Source organism: Rhyacophila brunnea, unplaced genomic scaffold (assembly GCF_057557595.1).
Source record: "Rhyacophila brunnea isolate RB1 unplaced genomic scaffold, BYU_Rbru_1.0 scaffold_13, whole genome shotgun sequence".
In the NCBI taxonomy this organism is placed as follows: Eukaryota; Metazoa; Arthropoda; class Insecta; order Trichoptera; family Rhyacophilidae; genus Rhyacophila; species Rhyacophila brunnea.
Genome location: NW_028232785.1, coordinates 2,656,798 through 2,665,672, shown reverse-complemented (window position 1 = coordinate 2,665,672; position 8,875 = coordinate 2,656,798). Strand labels below are relative to the sequence as shown.

Genomic DNA, 8,875 nt, shown 5'->3' with positions numbered 1-8,875 from the left:
CATAGTATAGGTAAGTTTGTTGGTCTGAATGCTGTTGACGATATTCTAAAAAATCAATACCGACAACTACATCATAAATAATTTATTATGGTATTAGGTAGGTACCTACGTTAGTAGAAAATAGATCATACCATTTTGCGTACCATAAATTATTTAAACAAATAAGTCGGTTTATAGCGATGTTGTCAACAGATATTTCAGGCGTTTGATATATTGTGACAAGTATTTGGGTCAATCATTGCATAATAATATAATTGCTTTCGGCTGCTCAGGTGGACAGATGAGTAATTTTCATTCAGTAGGTACCTATATAAATCTATTAACGAGCAAAAATTTCGTTTAAAATGTTTAAATCCAAACGAATTTCACTGACTCTGATGCTCAACAGAAATGGGTCAATTATCAAATATTTAGCATTCTAGATCCAATCCCAACATGATGAACATAAGTAGACTAGAAAGATTATAACTAAAAGGCGGCATGTGGAGATGTACCAAAGGAATTTTAGTTTTGTATTTAATTTTTATTATATTGCGAAAGTGGCAACACGGTTAACTATTTTTGTCTATGGCGAAATACTTACGTCACTTCACGCCTACTGCGTTCTGTGTGCCACGATCAACTTGAAGACCAATTAATTGTATGCATAAAATGGATATTAAACGCGAACAAGAAGTCTCCGAACCTGTTGTAGAAGAGAAGCAATGGTTTGAGGTACCTGTGAATCATGGTCCAAACAGCCAGCTGCTTACCTACATAAAGCAAGAGGACACCGACGAGGCCGGATGCTCTGTTGAGGTTAGTTTTTCATAACGGATTGTTGTACATCGTAGTATTGTTTGTTTTAACATGTGTGTCGTCAGACGTTATTAACAGTGTGTGTATTTTGTGTAATAAAAACCGCGTGCAAATTGCGACACAGTTCCGAGCGGCCTACCTACGTCACCCGTATATAACCCCACTTAGTTTTGCTGCAAACACTGTCATAATATTTTTTAATTTACTGTACTATTATAATGTAATGTATACATATTTACTGTAATATTTTGTTTTTTAGAATATTGTATCAGACCCGACATCAATAACATTGAAAAGAGATACTGAGCTACTTGACATCAAGACTGAGTCTATTGAAGACGTTAAATCCCCATTCAATTATGAGGATCAGCAACAGGGTTGTTCTCATTCAGAGCGAGTTCATCGGGTAGGTACTTTTATTTTAAATTCTGATAGAAATTCTGATCTTGTGAAAAATGTAAGAGATGGAATGAACTGACAACACTCGAATGTTTGAATAATCAGTAATACCAATGAAGACAAAATCTTCCAATTCTAATTTCTTTCTTTCGACCATGTCTGATCCTAATAGGATCATAATGAGCCTCAGTATAAATAGTATAACCGCTCTAGTCCAACCGTTGTATATCCCATTGATTTAAACTGTCTTGATTCCACAACGCGAATAAATATAGGCCGATGTTTTATTAATAAAAACAAAATGAACATCCTGACCAACGTTGAATGTCTCAATACGTAAATATTTTGTTCGCTATGGTTTTTAACTGCCATGGTTCTGGTGACGTGACCCGGCTCGCGGCTAGCTCATAAATGTTAACCGGGCTGTCACTAAGGATACTAGAGATAAACTGGGAGGGTGGATCTCCCTTGTGGTAACACAATTTTTGATTATCCGTAAATAAAACTCTTGGTCGGTGTGATACCAAATTTATTCAGCTTCTATGTTCACAGTGTCACAATCATGTTATTTATTATTGTTCAAACAATTAAAACTTATGAAGATGTCCGTAAACTATTTATTTGATTATTATATAATCTCTATGAAACCTTTCAAAAAGTTTCTAAATGTTCACACTCAATTCGAGGAATGTACACGCAAATGTTCGATAAATATTTTTATTTCGTAAAATATTTTCTTATACAATGTCACAATCGTATTGTATTCACATTATATTAGATTTATAAAATAGTTTTTATTTTACAATCTGCTTATAAAAGGTTCATTTATATTTATAAACTTATTTATTAAAAATTTATTAATGTTTACAAACTTATTGGCTAATAGTTTATTTATATTTACAAACTTGTTTACAGAAAGTTTGTGTATTATTTACAAATATAGTTTCAAAATTTGTTATTATAACTATAAAATAGTTTCTAAATTTTGTTATTATTATTACAAACTCGATTTATTAATTTGTTTTTATTTGAAAACAAACTCTTGCGTAATTTATTTCGATTACGTCATCCCGAAAAATACGTAATGAAATCCCGCGTCTCACTTCGGAGCGGAATGAAAAAGGTATTACTCCAACGAATACGTCACGATTGACAGGTGATCGGTTTTCGCGGTACTATTTCGCCTCGCCGGTGGATGGCTTATTTGTACGACGATTCGCGAAAGCTATTGAGAACCGTGTATTTCTATTGCTTGAGGGTCGGTGACTTGAAGAACTGCTGGATGGTAAACTGTTGCTTGTATAGAAAAGGAGTCCCTTTTTATACCCTCAGGATTGAGATCCAGTAAGAAATAGTCCGAGAGGGATAGCAAATCTGTCCCTTTCGCCCAAAATTTAATTTAGGTATATCTTCTATATAATATGATACCTTTCTAATATAAATAACTTTCACTAAAGTCGAGCTGAATTTACTTTATATTATTTTCACAAAACTGCGTGTTGGCCGTGGTTATTTCTATAGCCTCCGGAATACGTTTCGTTAATACGCAATTAGAATGAGTCACAAAAAATAGTTGATTTGGTATATTTTTATGCATCCAAAAGAAAGGAAAGGTTTTTAGCTTTCCAATAAGCTATTCTAAACCAATAGAAATTTATCTAACTTTAATAAAACTAGTCGGTCCCGAAATAACTTTCTCATTCGATAGTTAACCTCAGAACGGAAATTATCACATAATAATATTACAACGGTATACCCAATATTCACATGCAAACATGTAAATGCCTTAATTTAATAGAGATGTTAATCACGAGCAACCACTAATTTATGTATCTTTTAACAGAGTTTTAACATATTAATTCAAATGCAATCTCTTATCTATTTTCTCCTCGCGACGCAAAACAGCTGTGCTTAATTATTCCCGCGAGCAGATGTACGTAATTTTCAAGGTCAGAAACTATTTTTACGTACAGAATTTTAATATCTTATTTCTCTATTCATTTAAAGCGCGATCAGAATTTATTATTGCTTATGTGTAGAAACCCATCTAAGGCAAGGTCTCGAGATTCTCTACTAGTTATTTTTACAATATTTAATGGAATTCGCGAGTTTTTAGCATATAAAAATCTGTATTTTATAACTACGCGTACATAAACATATGTACGAGTTTACAATATTTTTACAATAATAGCTTAGCTCTACCTTAATCTAATTTAATTAATATAAATTTTCATTATTCATAATTGTACAGTACAGGAATTTATAAGTTTTAATATTTATATTTTTATACATTTCCAATACATGTACGAAGTTTACTCAAGTATGTACTTATCATATTTCATGCAAACAATTTTTCACATGTTTTATTTTCTAAGTTTAATAAACATTAATCAAGCAATTTACATTTTAAAATGACAGCAACAAAAACCTTTCGAACGAGTATATCGGAGTCTCTGATCACAGCGTTACAATAATTGTGCATGAGAACTCTCGATTTCTGAACTGAAATTTTTACATAAAATTTTCATTACATTTATTAAAGTGTTAACAATTATACATTTATCCTCTATTACTAAACGATTATTCTTACTTACTACCTGTTTATGGTCTTTTGACCAATTTTATTTCTGCTTCTTCCATAGTGTGTACTGAGAAGTCGTTTTTGACTTGCCAACAAGAACTATGGGACTTATATACATCTTATTAGTACTTTATCGCGAGGTTGTCGCATGGCTTTTGAGTGGCAGAATTGACTACAAGGCTAGATTTGTATAGTTATGTCGTTAAACCATACTCTTTTTCAAACACTAACTGAAGGTCGGCGTTTTTGTTCGTGTCACTGGCCATGCTGAATCCCATGTGCAATGGACGTACCCACCCCTCAGTTGATAACTTTTCCATGCAACATTCAGTATCCTACTTTCACTTAACGTAACGTAACGTTTCTTCATGCGGTGGGTGCAAGCGAAATAAAGGCCCGCACATGATGCCCTTTCTAGAACAATCTCATATTATATTCGCCAATACCGTTAGTAGGGTGCACCCTTATCAAATAACTGATTTTTTTTATTTTAAAATGTAGTTATAAATAAATTACCGTAGTTTCTGAAGGCCCCTAAACAATCTAATATTATTTTTCAGGGAGTTAATTTTAAAGAAGAGTATGTTGAAGACACAATAAGCCAAAGCATTCACGAGGTTCCTGAACCCGGTTACTCTTATTCGGAATGCACACCAGTAAATCAGGTAGGTACACAATATTCTAAGAAAGTTGAACATGCGTTACGTTCTGATACGGAGAAGTTTATGTCAGAGGGTTTGTTTCCACTTTTCATAAGAGATATTATTACGAGATATGTAGATGATATGCTTACTACTACAAACGTGAAAGTTTATTAATACTAGTCAATATGTCACGGTCATTATGAATGGCGCACTGTTTTTTTATTGGCTGAGAAAACGCAGATGTGCGAGGGTATAATTGCACCTGCACATATTCATTTTCAATTTGTTCACTATGTTACATAAAAATTTACATTGAAATCTTCAATGCATAAAAATATAAACACTTTATAATATTATGTTATCGTCATAAGATCGAACGTATATGATTTTTTTTATTTATACAATTGATGTTATCGTTGCCCACCAGTAAAGCAATTAATTACACAATATTCCAATAAATTGTAAACAATATTGTTAATGTGACTTGCACTCAGGAAGAAGTACTAGTCTGCTGCTAAAAATATGTAGGTCGTCACTGAATATACATAGGATAAGGATTCTTTGTTGAACATAGATGGGAGACTGGTGTCTTATTATGAATCTAGTGAATTCAGTATGTGGCCAGAATCCGTATTAGGGTTTACGCATACCTTAGAAGTCTGAAGCAGATAATATGTTGTGTTAGAACATAAGCAATCTTCTGACATAATATATTTAGGATCCATGAGTATTTACTTGAACTAAACATACTGATATATCTTACCAACACACCATTTCATTCTGTAAAAAGATTCTTACATATCGTTAAGATGTTTGATTTTTAAATCTTATTTTCTGATATACCTATTAACGTTACCCCGGTCCTGGTTTTACCACAAAGTCGTTATACCCTCAACCGGTCCTGCCCTTAGACCAGGTTGAGAACCTTTGCTTAAGCTAGCTCAGCCTTAAGTAGGAGGGAGTAGTCAACTAATGTTCTGTTCGACACTATTAACCACACCGTGACAATATTATTTAATTGTCCAAAAAGAATCGCCACCTAGTAGTAGGTTGACGCCAGGATCTTTAAATACTTTATTAATCTCCAATTTAATTTTATTTCGTAACTATATGCATGAAATGTCAAAAACAGCTGATCGACTGTCTTTGGTTTTTGTATCGGATTATTTCTCCGTGAAAAAGATCGCAGAATTATTTTAAAATAAAACTTATTGGTAACACAGCTTCAAATATTTATTGAATTATCTTTCTATATATCAATTTATTATAGTTAAAATTTATAAACAATTTAACATTATCTTTTAACTTTAAATAAATACTATAGTTATTTTATAAACTTATTTAATTAATTTATAATATAAAAACTAATCGTAATTATTTTTATATTTATTTATATGTATAGCTGCACACTTATATATTATTGAGTCGCCGACTATAAAGTTTCGGAAACCATGTTCCATTTATAGAAGTTCGCGAAGTACCTATGACGCGGTACTTAATGACGTATCCGTTAGGAATAGGATGCTCTGATAAACATATATGGACGACTAATGTTTTATTATAAATCCTCACAAGGTCAAATGAATATAATATCTAGTCAGATTCCATATTATTATAGTTATATTTTAAGTCTTATAGCGCGGGGTCTCCGAATACTTTCTCGCTCGCACATCCGTCGTCACCTACAGCAACATAAGTATCCATTTTCCCCTAAATTTTATCCACCATGCTTGTCAAGATTCCTATGTTTATTATTAAGATGTTTGATTTTAATTCGATATTTCACCTTCTTTTAGTTGATTTTTGCAACCACTGCCGTGCCCTATTCCGGTAGTCTCGGATTGTCAGAGAGAGGAGTACACGATCCATACGATGAAATACAGATTAACTATCAAGACATTAAAAAAGAATTGGGTGTACATGAAACGATTACTAATATAGTCAGTCGCACTGCTAAACGTAAGCAAATACAATCTACCCTCACAGATCCAGAATTTTTAGTAGCTGTTATAAAGTTGGAGAAAAAATCATTTAATAAGGAAAATTTTGTGTGCAGTTTTTGTTTTCATTTCTTTGCCTCGCTATCTCAATTGAAGCTTCATAAAACGTGTCATAAAAAATCAATAGCGGATACCGTTAATTATGTAAGCATGCGATCCGAATTCCAGAATCAAAACAAAATGACTCAATCTGGTAAAAAAACATTTAAATGTAATCAATGTGACTACTACAGCATTCATTCTGGACATTTAAAACTACACAAAATGAATCACTCTCGTGTATGGCCATTTAAGTGTGACCACTGTGACTACTCATCTAAAACATCTGGGGAAATGAAAATATACAAAATGACTCATTCTGGTGAAAAACCATTTAAATGTGGCCAATGCAATTATTCTTGTATCACATCTGGTGTTTTGAAAATACACAAAATGACTCATTCTGGTGAAAAACCATTAAAATATGAACAATGCGAATTCTCGTGTATTACAACTACAAGTATGAAAATACACAAAATGACTCATTCTGGTGAAAGGCCATTTAAATGTGACCAATGTAATTACTCTTCTATAACATCAAATAAGATGAAATTACACAAAATGACTCATTCTGGTGAAAAGCCATTAAAATGTAACCAATGTGAATACTCTTGTATACAATATAGTGATATGAAAATACACAAAATGACTCATTCTGGTGAAAAACCATTTAAATGTGTCTACTGTGAATACTCTTGTATACAATGTGGTGATATGAAAATACACAAAATGACTCATTCTGGCGAAAAGCCATTTAAATGTGACCAATGTAATTACTCATGTATAAGATCTCGTGATATGAAATTACACAAAATTACTCATTCTGGTGAAAAGCCATTTAAATGTGACCAATGTAATTACTCGTGTATAAGATCTCGAGATATGAAAATACACAAAATAACTCATTCTGGTGAAAAGCCATTTAAATGTGGCCAATGCAATTATTCTTGTATCACATCTGGTGTTTTGAAAATCCACAAAATGACTCATTCTGGTGAAAAACCATTTAAATGTGGCCAATGCAATTATTCTTGTATCACATCTGGTGTTTTGAAAATACACAAAATGACTCATTCTGGTGAAAAGCCATTTAAATGTGGCCAATGCAATTATTCTTGTATCACATCTGGTGTTTTGAAAATACACAAAATGACTCATTCTGGTGAAAATCCATTTAAATGTGAACAATGCGAATTCTCGTGTATTACAACTACACGTATGAAAATACACAAAATGACTCATTCTGGTGAAAGGCCATTTAAATGTGACCAATGTAATTACTCTTCTATAACATCAAATAAGATGAAATTACACAAAATGACTCATTCTCGTGAAAAGCCATTTAGATGTGATCAATGTTATTATTCTTGTATAACATCATGTTCGTTGAAAAAACACAAAATTACTCATTCCGCTGTAAAGCCATTTAGATGTGACCAATGCAGTTATTGTTGTATCCAATCTAGCGCTATGAAAAAACACAAAATGATTCATTCTGGTGTAAAGCCATTTAACGTAATATGAAAAAACACGAAAGCACTTATTCTGGTGAAAATCTATTTAATTGTAAACAATGAAATTACTGTTGTATCCGATCTAGCTACATAAAATTAGACAAAATGACTCATTTTGGTAAAAAGCTATTTAAATCTGACCACTGTTAATACCTTTGTATAACATCTCGTAACATGAAGAAACACAAAATGGCTGATTCTGACGAAAAGCCACTTAAAAGTGACCAATATGACTACATATCGATAATATCTGATAAATTGAAATAACATAAAATGATTCAATATGATGAAAGGGCTTTTACTATGATCAATATAATTGCTCGTGTATTGTTGCATTATAAAGTACACAAATTTACTCATTCTGGTAAAAAGCCTTTTACCTCCACAAAGGCTCCACATCTTTTTCGATGAAAAAACTTAATATGACTCATTCTGATGAGAAGCCATTTAAATGTGAGCGATGTAATTACTCTTTTATAACATCTGGTGTTATGAAAGCATACAAAATGACTCATTATGGTGAAAAGCTATTCCAATTTGACCAATATGATTACCCTTGTATGCAATTCGATAAAAATACACAAAATGACATATTTTGGTGAAAGCCATTTAAATATGACCAGTGCAATCATTATAGTGCACGCTCTAATGACATGAAGGCCACAAAGCGAGTCAATATATACCTATTGACACGACCACAAAATGCGTGCCATCAGCTAGCATTTTTCGCGACGATTTTATGACGTCACAACTATTTTTGCCCGATCGTGAATGTCGATTTCACGTCAAAGTACGTGGGCCTACCTCGAGGCAAAGCTCAAAAAAACATGTGATATGTCCCATAGTTCGGTTTGAGTGACTTACAGCCACTCAGAGTGAACTATGGATATTTTTTTCAGG

The 8,875-nt window shown here is 32.6% G+C and overlaps 1 long non-coding RNA gene across 1 annotated transcript; it reads left to right on the top strand.

Moving 5' to 3' along the window:
- The first annotated feature begins 617 nt into the window (after positions 1-617).
- Positions 618-7,850, top strand: LOC147076141 (uncharacterized). Its single transcript, XR_015069861.1, has 4 exons — positions 618-798; positions 1,058-1,204; positions 4,339-4,443; positions 6,219-7,850. It is a non-coding gene; the product is annotated as an uncharacterized LOC147076141 (long non-coding RNA).
- The last annotated feature ends 1,025 nt before the right edge of the window (positions 7,851-8,875 follow it).